Here is a 23,155-nt window from a genome sequence, read left to right on the forward strand (position 1 = left end):
ACAGGTCCCTCTCTACCATGAAAGTCATTCCTTCATATCTTACCAGATGTCCTATCACCCTGTCCCTTCTCCTTGTCAGTGTTTTCCACATATTCCTTTCCTCTCCAATTCTGCGCAGAACCTCCTCATTCCTCACCTTACCAGTCCACCTAGTTTTCAACATTCCTCTGTAGTGCTACATCTCAAATGCCTCGATTCTCTTCTGTTCTTGTTTTCCCACTGTCCATGACACTGGACTTGCATTCGGGAGGACGACGGTTCAATCCCGCGTCCGGCCATCTTGATTTAGGTTTTCCGTGATTTCCCTAAATCACTCCAGGCAAATGCTGGGATGGTTCCTCTAAAAGGACACGGCCGACTTCCTTCCCCATCCTTCCCTAATCCGATGAGACCGATGACCACGCTGTCTGGTCTCCTTCCCCAAACAACCAACCAACCCACTGTCCATGTTGAACTACCATACAATTATTTGCTCCCGACGTACATTCTCACAAATATCTTCCTCAAATAAAGACTTATGTTTTATACTAATAGACTTCTCTTGACCAAGAATGCCCTTCTTGTCAGAGCTAGTCTACTTTTGATGTCCTCCTTGCTTCAATCGCCATAGGTTATTTTGCTGCCTGTGTGGTCGAATTCCTTAACTTCATCTACTTCGTGACCATCAATCCTGATGTTAAGTTTGTTGCTGTTCTCATTCCTGCTACTTCTCATTAGTTTCGTTTTCTTCTACTTACTCTCACTCCATATTCTGTACTCGTTAGACTGTTCATTCCATTCAGCAGACCATGTAATTCTTCTTCAGTTTCACTCAGGATAGCAATGTCATTAGCAAATTGAATCATTGGTATCCTTCCAACTTGAATTTTAATTCAACTCCCGAACCTTTCTTTTATTTCCATCATTGTTTCTTCGATGAACAGACTGAACAGTAGGGGCGAAAGACTACACCCTTGAGTTACACCCTTTTTAATCAGAGCACTTCGTTCTTGGTCGTCCATTCTTATTATTCCCTCTTGGCTCTTGTACATACTGTATATTACCCATCTCTCCCTATAGCTTACGCCTATTTTTCTCAGTATTTCGAAAATCTTACACCATTTTACACTGCCGAGCGCTTTTCCCAGGATGACAGATCCCATGAGCGTGTCTTGATTTTTCTTTAGTCTTGCTTCTGTTTTTTCTGTTCTTCTGTGTATTATCCTGGTCAGCAATTTGGGTGAGTGAGCTCTTAAGCTGATTGTACGATAATTCTCGCACTTGTCAGCTCTTCAGCCTTCGAAATAGCGTTAATGATATTTTCCCGAAAGTCAGATGGTATGTCGCCAGACTAATACATTCTACACACCAACATGAATAATCGTTTCGTAGTCACTTCCCAACGATTTTAGAAATTGAGTGGAATGCTATATCTATCCCTTCTGCCTTATTTGATCTTAAGTCTTCCAAATCTCTCTTAAATTTTCATTCTAATACTGGTCTATCTAGGGTGACAATATTCTGCTGCCATTCTCGAAATTCCACTATGACAACTTACCTCAGACCGTTGGCGCTCGTGTTCTCATTTCTCCTTACCTTTTTATTCTTAATTGCTTTTATGCCAGAAAACGTTCCATTTGTTGTAGCAGTGTATCATTCCATATTGCCATACTCGCATTTGAAGGCCTTGTTTCAATAGTGACACACCTCCAATTTTGTTCTTTCAGAGGTACTGAGGCTTAAACACAATTGAGTGACGGTAATTGAAAGAAACGGTAATCCCTTGCAACAAGCAATATTTCAGGTATCTCAGTCAGCAAATTGTCATCACTCAGTTATGATTAAGCCGCAAGATATCAAAACGAACAAAACTGGATGTCTACCCCTTTTGAAATAATGCTTTCATTTATTCCTGCCTAACTTGTTAATTCGGAATCTTACTTAAATAACTTCAACATATGAATTTATTTTCTTCTGCTGTTAATATAACAATATGTTCAGTGTGTACAAGAACACAGGATATCTGAAAATATGTTTATTCAAAATACAGTACATAGCTAACTGTCTTTTTACAGGTACTAGTTTTTATGTCCACTCGCCATTCAGTTGTTACGTGTTGTATGAATTCACTATAGTCCTTTTCATAATTTCATGATGCTGTCTGCTTAAGACTTTTCATTCAGTTCCTGTCTACTGCTACGTTAAACTCCCGTTCAGCAACCGTCGGTAACATATGTTAGCGACATTGTGTGAAATCCCTGTATCCTATAGAATGCCTAGGTAACGTGTAGAATGACTGATGGTTTTAGGCAAATTATGAAATATAAGCTTTTGTGAAATTGCTGCATTCTTTTCCTAGGTATTTTGTACAATTCCTAGGCATTATACAGAATGACCAGTACCATTTACGCAAAGTATTAAAAGTGCACAAGATAAGATCTCTTTATTAATAAATAGGCAATTGAAACTGAATAAACAAAGCTATGAAATTAAGCACAGGATATTCTTTATGAAAAACAGTGAAAGCAGAAGTGAGATTTAAGTACTTGTTACAATGAGGTCTCACTTTTCTTCTTCACAAAAAAACTTTATATTTTGGCAATTTGATGTTGTTTATACATTTTGCGGCTAAAAAAGAATGCGAACAGAATACGGCTACCAGTAAAACAGAAAGCAGACCTACTTGTTGCACCAGGGAAGGATAGAGTGACATTTTGAATTGTACTAAAAGCACCTCATATTTTGGCATTTTGTGTTGCACATACACCTGACGAATCCTTGGCCGCTTTCTGTGAACTGAGAAGCAGCAGCAGGTGTTTGGTGGAACGTCTTCAATTCTCATGAAGTTCTTTGGACATACGGTGAGTTCTGGTCTTGCGTAGAAGTGCTTCAAGATTCCTTCTGCGATCCGAAGTCGGTAAAAGCTACATTCCGTCACGTTCATAACAACTGCCAACAGATTCTGTGAGTCGCCCAGCCTTTGTCGATGTCGGGAATTGGAACTCGCAGAGTGGCACCCAAAGGCACAAGAGCATTTTTTTTATCAGAACTCCTTCTCATTTTTTGGCCTGAATCTCAAGGTTCAGTTTCGATTCCGTTTTACTTTGGCTGGCTTTCTGAATATTGAAGCAAACACTGCACAAAATGATAACACCATAACCTTCTATTTCGTTGCCGCCATAGTCTTTAGGAGAATATCCTCAGATGGCATGAACGTTTCGGCAACATTTTTGACATGTATGAGCACCGCTGGTTTATTTTAAGCAGATATAACATGTATCAGAAAAAGGATTTTCGGTAACCACGAAAATGGAAAGCTCGTCGGTAACCAAGGTTTCGTCACTGCTTTGGTTTCCTCCATCATGGGTTCCATTTTCAGATATGTGTTCTACAGGTAGCTGTGCCTCATGCATTGATTCATCCCGTCTTTCTTTCTGCTGTTGTGTTGTTTGTACGCTCTCTATGACTTTTTCCAGCTCTTCCTCATTATCTACGACTTGTTAAACGTCGAGAGACCTACTCTAGCTTTGCAGCCGACCAGAGCTTCGTATGGTGACCTTTTAACCCCAAAATGGGAAGCTCTGTTTTTCGTAAGTTGGACGAACCGGAGTCTGTCACTCCAGCTGCTAGTTTGTTCATCTTACATCCAAGAACACAGTATATTTTCAATATCCTGATTTGATATTTTGACGCTCCCCTGACTTTGTCGGTTACGTGGCTTATGATGGACGACCGTCAAGGTGGACCAATACTCCTTCAGGCTGCTCATCAAATTTTTTGCAAATTCCCTGCCTTTATCGGACTGTAGAAACATTGGAGCACCAAGCAACGTAAATATGTCGATTAGGAAAGGCTACTTCTTCCGCTCTCTTTGATTTCAGAGCCCTGAGAACTACAAACTTAGTGAGATGATCTTGGCACCCCACTATAAGCTAGCACTCTCTCTCAGGAGGGGACTGAAAATGGATGAGGTCGACAAGACAACGGGAACAGAATTCGGAAAAAAACCATTGCCTTGGCCACAACACCTTCTTTTAACACCTTTTTGCTCCTTCTGGCAAGATTCACAAAGATGAATGGACAGCCCAATATAATGACAGGAGATGGCCTTATACTTGCGTGAAAATTCTTTCAACATCCTATACCACCCTCCATGACCAGTAGCCAAATGTCAAATAACTCGGAGTCGGTGACGCGGAGTTTAATAGCACTCGTACCTTCTTTAACAGAATAGATCAACTTAGTCTTATCACGACAATCAATACGTCACATTGTTTCAACAGTCAATAGCCCCGTGGTTCCTTCTTCACGGTCGTCTTAGCCTTTTTCACATCGTTGACTGACATTTGGTTTCGCTTCGCAGAAAAAAAAGTTTTTAGCTGCATTGTCTCTTACTTGAGATAATTCATAGCAGTAGCGTCTATGCATGTCAGCATGGTGTAATTCCTGTCTTGGCACTACACACTCTCCCGAGGAGGTGACACAGGAACAACGAGAAAGGATGACGGGAGAGTGAGCGTCTGTGGAACTTCAGCCAGATGCCACACACTGGAGAACTATTATGGCCATATCCGTCGTGTGGTAGTGGAACCTCGCACAACAATACGCCGTCTGCGCAACCATTAAGTGGTAACAGGAAAAAATGGTGGCATTAGGCGTATTATATACTTTCACAGCAGACGATCCGGCAAAGTATACAATACCTAGGTAATGCATAAAATATCTAGCTTTTCACACTTTTCTATAGAATGTTGGATTCCACACAATGCCGGTAAAATGTACATCCTCGCGTTTATATCTTCCCGCCGTCTAAAAATTAGCTATACAACTCATCGGAAGATGAATTCTCTTTACTTCTTACTTCACTGCCTTCAAAGTGTATGTTAGCGTTTTTCGATATGTCGTAGAAATATCGTCATGTGCAAAAAATGTAATTGTCATAGGCTAGTAAGTATGCGGAAACGTTTCAGGACTTTGGGCTGGTATTTCATTGGCGAGACTGTACTGGGGGGGAGGTAAGTAAAATATCACATGAGGCTCTGTCATGGAGTTGTAGATTATGCAGTCGAGACAAGAGAATCTTGGAATAGGGAGGAAAGATTTGTGTCCTTCAGGCAGAATTAAAGATAATGTATTTTGAATTGGATAGATTGAAAACAGAAAGAGACAATGGTAACTGGGAACAGGAGAAAACTTCAAAAATCGTAGTTCAGACTCCCGTTAGTAATCATTTTGATATGTTACCTGAAATCCTAAGCCTGTGTTTGAGACAAGTAGAAAGCAGCACACCCGTAAGAACAACATTTAAAACTAATTAAGTAGAAAAGTCACGTTGAGAGAAAAGAGCCCTGCTGCTATGTATCAACCATGGGAGGGGTGCAGGACAAATGGTACGGGAAAAACCAGGTGTAGATTACCAGATCATAACCGTTGTGAAACCTAGTGGTTAGCTTCGCCAGGTGATGGAGAACATAAGAATTTTGTGTAGACTTTCTGATGAAGAAAATGAGGTGTTTACAGTAGAAGCTCTAACGTGTGTGAGACTGGTTCTGATCTACCTTCCTAACACAGCTGGGAAAGCATACTCTGTGGGTGTTTTAGGAATTTATGCTGAACCTACGGCCTGCAAGGTAGGAAGACACCAGCTCACCCTGCAGAGTTCAGAAGAGTGGATCAGTACGGACAGCGATGTAATCAGACAATGATCTCAGTGTCGGTTCCACTACGCTCCCTGCAAAGGAAACGTCATCGCTAACAGAAATTAGTGTATGGGTTCAGTTATAACTATATGTTAGCAAGAATGAAAATCTTACATTCTCGTTATTAAAGTTTATTTTTACTCTTTCATAATTACTCTAAGTATGACTTCATAATTATAATATATACAAGATGTAAAATATTGATACTGGGTGTTCACAACTGTGAAGCGAAATTTCGAAATATTCTAAGGTTCCACAATGAAATTTTCACACTGCAGCGGAGTGTGCGCTGATTTGAAACTTCCTGGCAGATTAAAACTGTGTGCCGGACCGAGACTCGAACTCAGGATCTTTGCCTTTCAAATCAGCTGACAGTCCACTGCAGAATGAAAATTTTAATTCTGGAAACATGCCCCAGGCTGTGGCCAAGCCATGTCTCCGCAGTATCCTTTCTTCCAGAAGAGCTAGTCCTGCAACTTTCGCAGGAAAACTTCTGTGAAGTTCGGAAGGTAGAAGACGTGGTTCTGGGGGAAGTAAAACAGTGAGGACGGGTCGCGAATCGTGCTTGGATAGCTCAGTTGGTAGAGCACTTGCCGGTGAAAGGTCCGGCGCACAGTTTTAATCTGCCAGAACGTATTCTAAGGTTCTTCAGTAGTAAGATGGTTGATGACCATGTTGGAGGTCGACAGAATACAAAAACATTAAATAAAATTGGGGACAGAGATATTAATTAAGCTAAAATGTGCAATGAAAATACCCAAAAATGAATGGGGTCTGTATAGGGTATGTAAATATCACTGAAAATATAATTGTACAATTAAAACAGTTCAGTAACTTCAGAGTATAAAGCACTCTGCAGTGGCTGATCAATCCTTTTAGTTATATTGGATATATCGCGAGTTTTCCTTTCAATTAAGCCCGACAATCGTGCATATGTTTAACTATAGGTCATGGTTGAATGTACGAAAATAATAGGAGAGACGGAGATGACCACTGATCTGAGTGTCAATTGAATATCACTTGCAGGAGTAGCATGAACGCGCATGTTTACCTTTCCTCGGCGACGGCAGTGGCAGCTGTCGGCGCGAGCTGTGAACCTGAGAATCTATTCTAAATCTCTCTCGACTGTTAAACACCATCTGATACATTTCCTACGTGTTCGGTGAAGCCGAGACTCCTAGTTATAGCCTACTAAGTTTATTGGCATGGTACACGCTATTTGGCTGGAATAGCGGGCACGCCTTTGCCCTCAAATTGCCCCCAAGCACTGTCAGTGGTCGGTGCAATTCTCCATACTAGCAGACTTTGCAGTTTAACCCCTTAAGATTTAAGATGAGCCTGTGAACAAGTGTTGACATAATTTTTCTCACAATCGTCTTAGCGCGGCGCGAGTGGCCTTGCTCAAACACTCTGTGATTTGCTGCAAGAGAAGAGCAAATTTTACTGTCTGCATTTTGCCTATATCAAAGCTGGCGGCCACGCTTTTTTTCTTTCTGGCCAGTGAGAGTGTTCCTACTTGTTATAACTCCATGCACTACAGTTTCTGTCGCTTGTCAAAAGAGTCGTTTCTTTCGTTGGGAAGAGACTAACTTCTGCTACATAATACTGAGACAAACAGCTTTTTTCCACGTGAGTTTTAACACAGGTGGCCACATTGAGTCACCAATGTTTTGAGTTGCGTTCCTCCGGACGCCTATCTGCCATCTACAGCTGTGTTCCTGCAGAAAGGCTTTCGGAAGGGTCGTTGTCAAAATTAGGGACAAGGGCGACTTTTGCCGGCGGCCTGCACAGTGGATGCGACCTCGCATTGTGTCCACTGGATGTCCCGCTGTGAAGGCTTTCGCCAAACATGGGACGAGTGTTGCCGTCGTAAAATTCTCCTTTCCTCTGAACTGCGACTCATAGTTCAGACCTGAGAAATCACTTGTGTGCAATTACTAGTGTGACTGTTAGTGGTTTATATTCACAAAATGTCGGCTTGTTTATGTCATTTGCCTATCAATAAAATTCATGCATTTTCATGTAAATATGTTGTGTGACATACCAGTTTAACCAGAATTGTTTCAGGAATTCAGTGTGTGTTATTTGACTGACGCCCACAGAGCAGGATACAGCCTTGCTGACAACTTAGAGTACACACTGAGGTGACAGGAAACATGAGATACCTCCTAATATCGCCTCGGACCTCCTTTTGCCCAGTGTAGTGTGGCAACACGACATGGCATGGTCTAAACAGGTCTTTGAAAGTTCCTGCAGAAATACTGATGCCATGCCCTTGCCTCTATAGCCCTCCACAATTGCGAAAGTGTTGCGGTACAGGATTTTGTTCCTAAACTGACTTCTTGATTATGTCACATTAATGTTGGATGGGATTCGTGTCAGGCAATCTGGGTGGTCATGTCACTCGGTCAAATTGACCAGAATGCTCTGCAAACCAACTGGGAAAAACTGCGGCTCAGTGACAATTCCATCATTGTTTGGGAACAAGAAATCCACGAATGGCAGTAAACATTCTCCAGAATCATTTCATCAACTAGTGATCCATCTGGCCAGTGGACCCACTCCATTCCATGCAAACAAAGTCCACACCATTATGGAGCCACCACAGTCTTACACAGTGCCTCATTGACAACTTGAGTCATGTCCTCATGGATTCTGTACCACACTTGAACCCTACCATCAGATCTTACAAACTGAAATCAGGACTCGTCTGACGAGGCAACAGTTTTCCAATCGTCTAGGGTCCAGCCGAAATGGTCACAAGCCCTGGAGAGGCACTGCAAGCTATGTTGTGCTCTAGGCAAAGGCACGTGGGCCAGTTGTCTGCTGCCATAGCCCATTAACGCCTAATTTCGTCGCTTTGTCCTAATGGATACGTTTGTCGTATGTCACACTTTGATTTTTATGGCTAATTCAGGCAATGCTGCTTGTCTGTTAGCACTGACAACTCTATGCAAATGCTGCTGCTCTCAGTTGTTAAGTGAAGGCTGTCAGCCACAGAGTTGTCCATGGTGAGAGGTAACACCAGAAATTTGGTATTCTTGGCACACTCTTGATACTATGGCTCTCAGAATATTGAATTCCCTACTGATATGTGAAGTAGGATGTCCTATGCATCCAGCTCCAACGACCATTTCACGTTCTGAGTCAGTTAATTTCCGTCGTGTTCCCAGAATCTCGCTGGAAACTTGTTCATGTGAATCACCTGAATAAAAATGATAGCTTTGCCCATGTGCTGCCCTTTTATACCTTATGCACACGATACTACCACCATCTGTGTATATACATATCGCTATCCCATGACTTTTGTCATCTTACTATAGTACTGCTTCTTGTGTGCGAATTTGGAGCACAACAAAAGAATGTTTATCTAAGTACCCATTTTAGAATTAAATACATAAAAATCACATTAACACTGATGGTGATGTAGTGTTTAAAATACATGGTGTATCAAAAAGAATCACCCGATGTGACATGTCTGCATTTCTGAAACCAATAAACATACACAGTGAATTTTGTTTTTTGATGAATGAGAAACTCAAAACTTTTTTTTTCATGCATTTTCATAGGTGTTCAATATGCTCCTCTGGAGACACATGGCGTATGTTACTGTGGCATTCAAATTGTTCCCACACAGCAATGTCTTGAGTTACAGCTTCCACAGCTGCTGTTATGCGATATCTCAGTTCATTCATTTTCGTTGGTGACAGAGACACATACACAGAGTCTATTATGAACCCCCACAGGAGATAATCACATACAGTCAGATCCAGTGACCTTGGAGGTCCAATGTGACCGATCCATCGTTCAGTAATCCTTTGATTTAAAAATTTCCACACTTCCAGATGTCAATGTGGCGGTGCCCCGTCCTGTTAGTCAATGAAGTTGTTCGACTCCATCTCCAACTGTGGGAAAAGAAAGTGCTCAAGCATATGGAAATATGAGCGTCCTGTAACAGCATTCTCGGCAAAGAAAAATGGACCATACATCCGAAACTGCCCAAAACACGTTAAATTTTGGACAGTCCCTCTTATGTAGCTGTTCCATACCCCATTTAAATGGAATGTTGCCTTGTCATTAAAAACTAAGTGTGGAAGAAAACTGTCATCCTCCATCTTGTCAAGAACGAAAAGGTACTCCACATGTTGTTGTTTGTCACCTTCACAAAGAGCTTGCAGTAACTGAATTTTGTATGGTTTCATGTGTAATCATTGATGCAACACACGGCAGATGGACATTGGGGACATGTTGAGCTGTGCTGCATGGCGACCAGATTTCTAAGTACTCCTTGTTAAACTATGAGGGATGCGTTCCATGTCCTTTTCAGACACTGTTTTTTTTTTCCTTTATTGTATTTCAATTCCCCAGCGGGGCGGGCTGGCAGCAGCATATGCGCTGCTCTTCACCCGAAAGACGTAGAACAAACAATAGAAGACATTTAAAACTATACAAAGGAGAAAACATGGTGAAATAGATATAAAAAATGGGAAACATCTTGGAAGACAACAGACAAAAAAGGGGCGACAGTAAAATGGAGATAAAAACCGTAAAAAAAATAGCATACACAAAAAACCACACACTGGGACAATTAAAAGAGCACAAGGCACAGTATGACCAGAGCATAAAAGTATCGATGGATGGCATAGCACATAGCAAACACTGACAGTAATACTAAATACAAGGCTAGCACACAATTAAAATCACACCTCTCAATGCTCGATGCACAGGAGAAACAGCACTAAACACAACACTGATGTGGCACACTGACGATGATCAAAACGGAGGATCTGCCAGGCACAAGGAGATGAGGGAGACCAGAAGAAGGGAGGGAGGGGAAGAGAGGGGGGATAGGCAGGGGGTGCGCCAAAGAGGGCCAGGTATGGAGGGATGTGGGAAGGAAAGAGGCAAGGATGGGATGCAGGGTCTCAGGGGGGAGGGGAAGGAGGAAAATTCGCTCTGAGAGAAGGAGGGGAGAGGAAAAAGGGGGCTCTGGGGAGGGGGAGGAACAAAGCCAGGTTATAGTTGGTTCAAAAATGGTTCAAATGGCTCTGAGCACTATGGGACTTAACATCTATGGTCATCAGTCGTTATAGTTGGAAGGAAGGGTATATATCATGGCAAAGTTCATCATCCAGGAGGGGGAGGCGCTGGAAATTGCCCTGATGAAGGAGATGGAGGGTGAGGAGGTGGAGAGAGGGAGGGATACAGCGATAGAGGTGCGGCAACAGGTGGAGAGGGAAAGGAAGGAGGAAATCAGGGGGTGGTGGGGATCAAGCCTGCGGACAATGTAAAGGACTTTGGAGATGTTGGAGGAACAGAAGGATTTGGGGGAAGGGGGTGAGTTCATACAGGAGCTGTGTGGGGGAAGGAAGGCGGATATGGAAGGCAAGGAGGAGTGCATGCCGTTCAAGGATTTGGAGGGCCTTGTAAAAGCGGGTGGGTGCGGAGATCAAAGCAGTGCTGGCATAACGGAGGATAGGACAGATGAGGGATTTGTAGGTGTGTAGGATGGTAGAAGGATGCAATCCCCATGTCCGGTCAGAAAAGAGTTTCAGAAGGCGGAGGCAGGAATGGGCTTTCTGCTGGATGGTCTGGAGGTGAGGGGTCCAGGTGAGGTGACAGTCGAGGGTGAGGCCAAGGTATCTCAGGGTGGGGGTGAGTTGGATGGGACGGCCATAAAGGGTGAGGTAGAAATCATGGAGACAAAAGTAGCGAGTGGTGCAGCCTATGATGATTGCCTGGGTTTTGGAGGGGTTGAGACTGGTTACACCGAGTGGTGAACTGTGGGTTTAAAGGGTGCCTTGGGACTGTTGAAGGGTAGGAAGGCGGTGTCATCAGCATACTGGAGAAGGTGGACAGGTGGGGGTGGCTTGGGCATATCAGCTGTATACAAGAGATAACAGAGAGGAGAGAGAACAGGGCCCTGGGGGACGCCAGCAATGGGATAAAAGATACTGGAGTTGGTGTTGTGGAGGGTGATATAGGAAGGAAGGCACGAGAGGAAGGAAGCGACCAGACAGACAAAATTGATAGGCAGGGCGTAGGTTTTGAGTTTAAAGAGGAGATCGGGATGCCATACACGATCATAGGCATTTTGGAGGTCAAGGGAAACAAAAAAGGCGGAGCGACGGGAATTGGGCTGGAGGAAGAGAAGGTGAATGAGGTTAGGAAGTTGGTCTTCAGCGGAGAAGGAGGGCCGGAAGCCACACTGGGTAAGGGGGAGGAGGTGGTGTTGATTAAGGTGCTGATAGATATGGCAGGAGAGGATGGATTCGAAGACCTTACTGAAGACAGAGGTGAGGCGGATGGGAGTCAGACACTGAGGGACGGCCTGGCGACTTGCCTTTACATAAACAACCTGTTACTGGGAACTGTTACCATTTTCTAATGGTCTGTGCTGTAGGAGGATCCACACCACACCTAGTACGAATGTCACGCTGAGCAGTTATTACGGCCCCGCACTGCGCAAAACGTAGAAAACAAAACGCTTTTTGTTGTCCCAACACCATTTTTACTATAACTAAAGTGGGCGCACACTGCTGCTACCAAGCGGGAGCCATGTAACACTCGAGAGTTTACTCTTTCCAGCACTGCGTTGTTCCCTCACATATCTCAAATAACATAACTGTTATGATTTATTAAAAGTGGATGATTCTTTCTGATACACCCTGTATACTCTTATGCACAGCACTGAAGAACACAATTCGCTGGAGATTGAACCGCCATAACAGGTGGTGGCTTCGCTACGAGGGACGGCCATGGACACTGAGACAAGTGCTGTTGCCGTTTCAGGGGGCATAAAGACGACCTACAACATCTGCTGGCTGGGCAACTGGGCGTGCGACTGCTACTGCAACTTGTTCGGCCAGCCGGGCTACAAGGTGGGGCAGTGCGTCGCCGGGGACTGCCTCTGCACTTCCGGATAGCGAACCAGTGACTGTAACTGCGCTTCGACACCACAGGTAAAAGCGTGCTGCTGCCATCAATGTCTGTTATGTGTGACATACCGTGTTCTCAGAATGAGATTGTCACTCTGCATCGGAGTGTGCGCTGATATGAAACTTCCTGGCAGATTAAAACTGTGTGCCGGACCGAGACTCGAACTCGGGACCTTTGCCTTTCGCGGGCAAGTGCTCTCAAGTCTCGGACCGCCACACAGTTTTAATCTGCCAAAAAGTTTCATATCAGCGCGCACTCCGCTGCAGAGTGAAAATGTCAATCTGGAAACACCACCTAAGCTGTGACTAAGCCATGTCTCCGCAATATCCTTTCTTACAGGAGTGCTTGTCCTGCATGGTTCGCAGGAGAGCTTCTGTAAAGTTTGGAAGGTAGGAGACGAGGTACTGGCGGAAGTAAAGCTGTGAGGACGGGGCGTGAGTCATGCTTGGGTAGCTCAGTTGGTAGGGTACTTGCCCGCAAAAGCCAAAGGTCCCGATTTCGAGTCTCGGTCCGGCACACAGTTTTAACCTGACAGGAAGTTTCATAGCTGCGATCTGTAGGTGCCCACGTGAAACAGCTTGCTCATGTTTCTGCAAGTTGATTTCCCTCCTTCATACCTCCTCTGTGGTACCACAGATGACGTGTCACTGATCTCATATGTACCAAGATTACAGTACTCGCGAGGTGCCTATTTGCTTCCACAGCCCTGAGTGGAATGCATAATTCTATTGAGCGTTCACCAACCTGCAGTCTTCTATAGTCGTTGTCCCCAGCGCAGAAAACAGCACGTAGGTCGTGAATCGGTCATTTTGAGGCTGTAACTCTTAGCGAGGAATTGATATTATGTAATAATTAAATTTCCAAATAGTTTGTTTACATTGGATGCCACTCGCTTTTCCTTGGCAGAACACGATAAACTGCACAATTATATTCCACTTCAGTTACAAGTAATTTTCATTCTTCAACAAAATAATTAACTGCGTACTTCCTTAATTAGTATGGTACTGTTCTCAAGTATATGTCCAAATAACCAGAGTTGGCTAATGAAGTCTTCACACCGACTGCGGCAGACAACATGTCTGTTCTCCGAGGCTACCCAGCAGGCTCTATTCACAAACTAGACACTGCAAATTAAACGTTAACTGATACCGCCGCGGACAGCATGTCCGTCCTCCGAGACTGCCGAACCAACTGTGATCTTACAGTCGAACCACTTCGCCCGCCATCCAAGTTAGGCGGTATCCGAAGATCACCGAAGTGCTTCGTCTGCCTTTTCGTTAAGCAGTTGTTTATTATTCTACTCTCTACTAATACCTGTGATATAATAGAATGATAGCACACTACTGACAGATGCGTTAATTTGAAACACAAGTAAATACGCTGTTTAGTATGTCTGCTGTTAATAACAGAAGATTATCATTCCGGCGCGCAACGACCGAATGCAGCAGCCAATCGCGGAGAAGGGCCACAATTTAAGCGCTCTTTCTCACGATCCGCTTACAGAACAAACCATGTGTCATCGGTACCTCAACACCACATTAGGCCACCTTGCCTTCTCAATTGCCGTAAGAAGAGCTTCTAGTATCTGAATATGATGCTGCAAAGGCAGAAATATTATATGTGACATAGTTCTCCAAGTAAGTTATATCTTCCTTACGATGGCTCTGATCCGATGAAAAGAACACAGTTTTATTACAAAGTGACTTCAGTACTGAAGTGCTCGTCCCGTTACCTCACTTCAGAATATCTTCCCACTGCTGTTGCTCCTGCATCTAAGCCTATATCCACACCCTGCAGACGATCGTGCACTCCATGCGAGAGAATATTTTCCAGAGTATCACGTATTAGAGTTTCATCCTGTTCCATTCATGCATTGAGTGCTAGAAAAATGACCTGTGTGCGCATAGTACTTCACCTAATCTCAATATAACATAATGAAAATGAAAGCTACAAAACTAGCTGCAATAAGGCCTGTTTCAGCTTCATTACCATTATCAAGTGAACTTAAAAAATAACATTGATGTAATTTTTTTTGTAAGCATGTGGAGCCGCGGTAAAGATCTGTCAAAATACTGAATTGTCAAGACATTTGTCAAAATGTATTTTTTACGTTTTGGAACTACATAACGTAATATAACATGCCCGCGACTTACGTATGGTTACTCTTACCAATTTTAACGGCCTTGCCGCAGTGGTAACACCGGTGCCCGTCAGACAACCGAAGTTCAGCGCTGTTGGTCTGGGCTAGCACTTGGATGGGTGACCATCTGGTCTGCCGAGGGCTGTTGGCAAGCGGGGTGCACTCAGCCCTTGTGAGCCAAATTGAGGAGCTACTTGACAGAGAAGTAGCGGCTCCGGTCTCAGAAACTAACATACGGCCGGGAGAGCGGTGTGCTGACCACCTGCCCATCCATATCCGCATCCAGTGACGCCTATGGGCTGAGGATGATATGGCGGCCGGTCGGTATCGTTGGGCCTTCATAGCCTTCTCGGGGGGAGTCTAGTCTACACTTACCAATGTTATTTTTCCCGTTCATTTGATAAAGGCAATTATGCCGAAACACGCCAGTCGTGCAATATATTAACTACACTCCTGAAAATTGAAATAAGAACACCGTGAATTCATTGTCCCAGGAAGGGGAAACTTTATTGACATATTCCTGGGGTCAGATACATCACATGATCACACTGACAGAACCACAGGCACATAGACACAGGCAACAGAGCATGCACAATGTCGGCACTAGTACAGTGTATATCCACCTTTCGCAGCAATGCAGGCTGCTATTCTCCCATGGAGACGATCGTAGAGATGCTGGATGTAGTCCTGTGGAACGGCTTGCCATGCCATTACCACCTGGCGCCTCAGTTGGACCAGTGTTCGTGCTGGACGTGCAGACCGCATGAGACGACGCTTCATCCAGTCCCAAACATGCTCAATGGGGGACAGATCTGGAGATCTTGCAGGCCAGGGTAGTTGACTTACACCTTCTAGAGCACGTTGGGTGGCGCAGGATACATGCGGACGTGCATTGTCCTGTTGGAGCAGCAAGTTCCCTTGCCGGTCTAGGAATGGTAGAACGATGGGTTCGATGACGGTTTGGATGTACCGTGCACTATTCAGTGTCCCCTCGACGATCACCAGAGGTGTACGGCCAGTGTAGGAGATCGCTCCCCACACCATGATGCTGGGTGTTGGCCCTGTGTGCCTCGGTCGTATGCAGTCCTGATTGTGGCGCTCACCTGCACGGCGCCAAACACGCATGCGACCATCATTGGCACCAAGGCAGAAGCGACTCTCATCGCTGAAGACGACACGTCTCCATTCGTCCCTCCATTCACGCCTGTCGCGACACCACTGGAGGCGGGCTGCACGATGTTGGGGCGTGAGCGGAAGACGGCCTAACGGTGTGCGGGACCGTAGCCCAGCTTCATGGAGACGGTTGCGAATGGTCCTCGCCGATACCCCAGGAGCAACAGTGTCCCTAATTTGCTGGGAAGTGGCGGTGCAGTCCCCTACGGCACTGCGTAGGATCCTACGGTCTTGGCGTGCATCCGTGCGTCGCTGCGGTCCGGTCCCAGGTCGACGGGCACGTGCACCTTCCGCCGACCACTGGCGACAACATCGATGTACTGTGGAGACCTCACGCCCCACGTGTTGAGCAATTCGGCGGTACGTCCACCCGGCCTCCCGCATGCCCACTGTACGCCCTCGCTCAAAGTCCGTCAACTGCACATACGGTTCACGTGCACGCTGTCGCGGCATGCTACCAGTGTTAAAGACTGCGATGGAGCTCCGTATGCCACGGCAAACTGGCTGACACTGACGGCGGCGGTGCACAAATGCTGCGCAGCTAGCGCCATTCGACGGCCAACACCGCGGTTCCTGGTGTGTCCGCTGTGCCGTGCGTGTGATCATTGCTTGTACAGCCCTCTCGCAGTGTCCGGAGCAAGTATGGTGGGTCTGACACACCGGTGTCAATGTGTTCTTTTTTCCATTTCCAGGAGTGTATATTAATTTATTGCAGCTAGTTTTGGAGCTTTCATTTTCATTTTGCTGCGAGTCCAGCAGAAAGTAAAATAATATAATCTTGTCTTCTTGTTCCCTACAGGAGCAATAAGAGGTAGTATATCCCTTGATTTTCCTCTTAATATTGATTACGTCGTTGATAGTTGCAATGCCTGTGTTTATACAGTGTCTGTATCTTCACAGTAGAACGCCCATCAGATTGCTACTACGTCTGAAGGAGCAGACGCTGTCACTGACAATGACAGCTGTTGTAAACATTAGACAGCTGTGGTAAACATTAGACTTGCATTCTGCGACTGTGCACTGACGTCAGCTGACAGAGCGGACTCGAAACCGTATTTCGCGCTAATCACGAGCGGTCGCCTCAACCTCTTCAGCTATTCGAGCACGCCTACAGGACAGATCTAAACATCTATACGTCACGTAGCCAGAACCCTTAAGCCACACAATTCATGATTCCTGCACAGGGAGATAAACATTATACAACCAAATTACCCCCATTGAGGCACTGTAACATTCAGTGATATCTCCATGTCTCGTCGGACCAAAATGACGAGCGGGAATCACGAATTGTGCGATCATAAAGGTTGTTACGTTATATATCTGTATGGAAGAGGATCGGTCCTGGAGGCTGCTCGGATAGCCAGAGTTGTTGAGACGACCGCTCACTGTAAGCAGGAAATCCGGGTTGGGGTCAAATTTTCATGTGTCACAAACAGTGCACAGTCGCAGAATGCGAATCTATTTCTCAGTACTGTTTCCTGAAACAGTGTAACTAGGTTTGCATGGGATAATTAACAGTCTATTTTCAAGCGTCTGCTAGGTTTAGGTTATTATGGCCCAAACAAATCAGTGACCATTCGTTCTCACCTTTTTTGCTTACGTTCAGTGACCTGTGTCAGTCCTATTTGGTATGGATTCCACACATTTGACCAATATTAGAGGATGGTGTAGCACGAGTGTTTTGCAAGCAATGTCCCTTGTGAACTAACTGCTCGTGCTTTATTGCGACTGCGCATATGTGATCATTCTATCTGATGGCTCTACTAATTGTTATACCAGATATTTGTACTAGTTGTGTTTCCTGTTGTCACTCGCTGATGCTGTAGCCACAGCATACTATAACTGTAACTTTTGCTTGTGCACAGTATTACATATCTGAACATTCAATTTTTGCATCAATTTGAAATATTATCAAGCTCTGACCGAATGCTTCTGAATGAAAGCTTCTCTCAGACAGGACTTCTTTAAAGAAAAATGCGTCATCTGCAAAAATTCTGTCGTTACTATTGCTACTGTTTACTAGGTCATTAATGTACCACAATAACAGTAATGGTCCCAATTCATGTGCCACATGCATTCCTGAAGTTACTTCTACATCTGTCGACAACTACGTCCTCATTAACAATAAATCCTCAATCCAGTCGCAGTTTCAGTGTAGTACTGCATTTGATCGTATTTATCGTTAATAAGTGTTGGTATGACACTGACAAGGAACCCGTTGAGCGCAAGGTTGCAAGTTCAGTCTTCAATAAGGCACATTTGAAAGTGTTTTGTTGACAATTATGACAGGACAAATATTAGCTGTTGATGACTTGCCTTGTGCATCAGGAGGGCGAGAGAAAAAGAGAGTATGGAGGCGCAGAGATCAACCTTCTATGGGATGAATGTATTATACTTTACCAAGATGAACATCGTCAACATTCAAAAAATGTTCAAAACAATCCATTGGCTTGCACCATAAACACCGAATGGAAACTGGCGCCCCACAGTGATCACAAATGTTCGCTCCATCAAGATCGAATATAAACTGCTTTGGTGTTACATACCGTGAGACGTTCAGCTAAGTACCCACCTTTAAAAAATGCATATCGAATCATATTGGCGTAACGGATTGATGAGAACTGATGGAATGTGATGGCATGCAACCGAATGTGAAACTGTGTGTCGTCGAGCTTACGGTGAAACTGGCTGTCCTGTAATGTGTAGCTGCAGATAGTGCGATAGTATGCTTTATAGCCACGGAAAAAACAAACATCCAGAAGTTGAATTTGTCCAGTGGTTCCAGGTGGTATGAATTGCAATGTCACACACTTTTCAGAAGGGAGAGTTTATTCTAAGGGAGTATAACTTGTATACATAGACCAGGAGTCAATCAAAAAAAGTTATTTAAGTAGCTATTGGCCAAAAGCAGTGCTCACACCACAGTTGTAGTACTCTTTCGTCCATTTTTCCACTCTTGTTTCTTGTGACGTAAATATTCCCTGCTGCCTTCGCAAGGTGACGCACACGAGAAATAATGGTAGGGGGCAGAGCATTCGGTACCTCCACTCCCGCCACCTGTTGCCATTAGCAGCCATTCTTGTGGTTGCATAGTAGACAATAGGTGGGGCGTCGAATGCCGTAAACGCCATTAGCCCCTCTGCGACCTCGCGCTGAAGAAGCTCCTTGAGACTTAAATAGCTGTCTGAGGTCAAGAAATACTGCATCCTCCTCACGGCGTTCACCCATGCCTTTGCAAGACGTTACGTGAGCAACCGAGAGTGCCGCGAGGGATTAGCCGAGCGGTTTAAGGTGCTGCAGTCATGGACTGTGCGGCTGGTCCGGCGGAGGTTCGAGTCCTCCCTTGGACATGGGCGTGTGTGTTTGTCCTTAGGATAATTTAGGTTAAGTAGTGTGTAAGCTTAGGGACTTATGACCTTAGCAGTTAAGTCCCATAAGATTTCACACACATTTGAACACTTCAACAAACCGCGAGTTGCGTTTCGCATGACTGCTGTTTTTGAAATCCATGCTGTCTGACGTGGAGAAGACTTTTATGGTCAAGGTATTTCTTTACGTTTGAACACATAGTAAGACAATAACATATTCTGATCTCAAAATAAAATTAGCTTTATTAGGTGTTTGAGGGTTAAATCTAAATGAGCGCCACTTACTTCTCATTGCAATAACAAACGTACTTCAGAACTCTTGCATCCAGGATGGAGAAAAACGGAGCTTCTACTTGGATATCAACACGGTGATATCAAAGTCCTCGTTTCCTTCCGCAATAGCCAACGTTAGGCGACATGAACATGGTCTATTCAAGTGACGACATTCTGCTCATCAGTTTATGATATAGCGCAAACTTACAGCTTCATCTTCGTCACGGTTCTTGAAACTGCCCCAACCCAGTGCATTCACAAACGTCTAGTCTGGCCTCCATCTCAAATATTCCGCAGACGGTCAACTTGGGAACCTCGCGAACCTCTATTGTTTACCATTGAAGGAACATCGTTCAGCTATATCTGTCTCCCTAAATCCAGAAAAACTACAAACATGTACACTTCAAATCAATTAAGTCCGCCTTAGAACTTCCATTCTGATACAATGTGCCTCTTTTCTCACAGACAACCGCGCTTAGCTGCATACCTTCCATCCAGCCACAGGAATGCAATAAGCATCACCTCTTCCCCTCTCCTCTACTTATTTTAAGTGTCTGATATGCCCTATCGACTTGCCTCCATTTACCTGCTACGTTGCACCGACGACGCTGCTTTCCTTTTCCACCACTGAACCCTTCAAGCTACCCAAAGGTCTTTCCAGACTCACTTCAATGCATCCCCTGCTATAAGTATCACTTTAATCAGTTCTGTGAAAGCCCAGATTTAATCATAGAACGCACTGTTCAGCATTGCCGCCTCATCATCCAAACCAATCCATCCAATTTACTAATGAACCGAAATATCTTTGATTAACTGTGAACAAAAATCTAACCTGTCAGTCCCCTCTGTTAGCTTTCCAACAACAAGCCCAGAGCAGACTAAAAATATTAGCAGTATACAGGGATCTCATATTTCCACAATTCTCTACATCTACAAAAGCCGTATTGCACCCATCCTTATTTTACCGATATACCTTCAGCCTCCACAGCCCCTAAAATTTACCATTTCACATGTTCTTACAGGTTTCTCCGCAATTCGTGACAGTGAACCAGACATGTATTGGAAGAATTGGTTTTAAACCACCGTCATATAATCCATATTCTGGTTTTCCGACGTTTCCCTGTTTACTGCGGAAAGTCCTTAAAAAGATCACAGAGGTTTTGGAAACTGCATCATAGTTTAAAACGATGCGGCGCACCGGCAATCAGTTCCGAAAACTTGCGTCACCAACTGAGCTATCTAGAGAATACTCAAAACAAAACATTAGAACTTCACTTCCACCAGTATCTTTTTGTTATTTCTCGAACGTTAGAGAATCTCTGTTGAATGCCTTGCTGGACCAACATTCTTTGAAGAAAATCTGTCGTTGAAAGTATACAGCTTTAATCGGTTAGAAAGTTACAAAACAGCGTGCCAGTGTGATGTGTAACATTCTGGAGATCAGAGACACTTCTTCCCATTTTGTCCATTTTTGCATGGTATGAGTCCATGTTGCAACACTACTGTCACTTCGGTTGGTTGATTCATCAGCAAGGTCCAGAAACTCTCTGACCAAAATGGTCCTGAAACAGAGGATGACAGACTAAAGGCAGAAATGCTAAATGTCTTTCTCCGACGCTGTTTCACAGAGGAAGACTGCATTGTAGTTCCTTCTCTAGATTGTCACACAGATGACAAAATGGTAGATATCGAAATAGATGACAGAGGGATAGAAAAACAATTAAAATCGCTCAAAAGAGGAAAGACCGCTGGACCTGATGGCATACCAGTTCGATTTTACACAGAGTACGCGAAGGAACTTGCCCCCCTTCTTGCAACGGTGGACCGTAGGTCTCTAGAAGAGCGTAGCGTTTCAGAGGATTGGAAAAGGGCACAGGTCATCCACGTAATCAAGAAGGGACGTCTAACAGATGTGCAGAACTATAGACCTATATCTCTAACGTCGATCAGTTGTAGAATTTTGGAACACGTATTATGTTCGAGTATATTGACTTTTCTGAAGACTAGAAATCTACTCTGCAGGAATCAGCTAGGGTTTCGAAAAAGACGATCGTGTGAAACCCAGCTCGCGCTATTCATCCACGAGACTCAGAGGGCCATAGACACGGGTTCCCAGGTAGATACCGTGTTTCTTGATACAGTTCCCCACAGTCGTTTAATGAACAAAGTAAGAGCAGATGGACTGTCAGACCAATTGTGTGACATTGGATTGAAGAGTTCCTGGATAACAGAACGCAGCATGCCATTCTCAATGGAGAGAAGTCTTCCGAAGTAAGAGTGATTTCAGTTGTGCCGCAGGGGAGTGTCGTAGGACCGTTGCTATTCACAATATATATAAATGACCTTGTGGATAACACCAGAAGTTCACTGAGGCATTTTGCTCATGATGCTGTAGTATATCTAAAGGTTATAACAATGGATAATTGTACTGAAATGCAGGAGGATCTGCAACGAATTGACGCATGGTGCTGGGAATTGCAATTGAATCTCAATGTAGACAAGTGTAATGTGCCGCGAATACATAGAAAGAAAGAGCCTTTATCATTTAGCTACAATATAGCACGTCAGCAATTGTAACCAGTTAATTCCATAAATTATCTGCGAGCAGGCATTAGGAGTGATCTAAAATGGAATGACCTTATAAATTTAATCGTCGGTAAAGCAGATGCCAGACTGAGATTCATTGGAAGAATCCTAAGGAAATGCAGTCCGAAAACAAAGGAAGTAGGTTACAGTATACTTGTTCGTCCACTGCTTGAATACAGCTCTCCGGTGTGGAATCCGTACCATGATAGGGTTGCTAGATCCAGCGGAGAGCAGCGCACTTCGTTATAGGATCATTTAATAATCGCGAAAGCGTTACGGAGATGATACATAAACTCCAGTGGAAGACTCTGCAAAAGAGACGATCAGTAGCTCTTCTCCGAAGAGTCAAGCAGTATATTGGTCCCTCCTACATATATCTCGCGAAGAGACCATGAGGATAAAATCAGAGACATGGGAGCGCACACAAAGGCATAAAGACAATCTTTCTTTCCACGAACAATAAGAGACTGGAATACAAGGGAGAACCGATAGAGGTCCTCAAGGTACCCTCCGCCACACACTGTCAGGTGGCTTACGGAGTATAGATATAGAGGTAGACGTAGACGGTCGAATGTTCATGTGTTACTGTCATGAGCATCTGCAGAAAGAGGTAGAAGGACAGTGAAACTACCACGAGCCGCTAAATGGTTGGGCGTCCACGACACTTCACAGAACGTCGGTTTCGGAGGCTGGTCGGCTCTGTAAAGTAGGACAGACGGTGATCTGTAGCATCTCTGCTGAAAGGCCAAAACTCTCTTGCACGCACAAGTGTTTCGGAGCACACCATTCACCGTACTGTGTTGAACATGGAGCTCTGCAGCAGACCACCCCAACGTGTTCACATGTTGATCAACAACATCGTCGATTACAACCATAGTGGGCTCTCAGGGGTTCAGCACTTATAGGCTGGGTGCAGGCTTGGCGACCCCGGGATTTCTGAGCTGAGGACTGGACGCGTTTCCAGTTCCCAGTCACTGTAAGCTCTGGTCATGCTTCAT

At 44.5% G+C, this 23,155-nt stretch overlaps 1 long non-coding RNA gene across 1 annotated transcript in view; it reads left to right on the top strand.

Moving 5' to 3' along the window:
• Positions 1-23,155, top strand: part of LOC126336421 (uncharacterized) — a 51,293-nt gene that overhangs the window by 5,205 nt on the left and 22,933 nt on the right. Inside the window, exon 2 of the long non-coding RNA XR_007564960.1 lies at positions 12,471-12,640. This is a non-coding gene — a long non-coding RNA (uncharacterized LOC126336421). The remainder of the gene's footprint in view (positions 1-12,470; positions 12,641-23,155) is intronic.

This window comes from Schistocerca gregaria, chromosome 2 (genome assembly GCF_023897955.1).
Source record: "Schistocerca gregaria isolate iqSchGreg1 chromosome 2, iqSchGreg1.2, whole genome shotgun sequence".
NCBI lineage: Eukaryota > Metazoa > Arthropoda > Insecta > Orthoptera > Acrididae > Schistocerca > Schistocerca gregaria.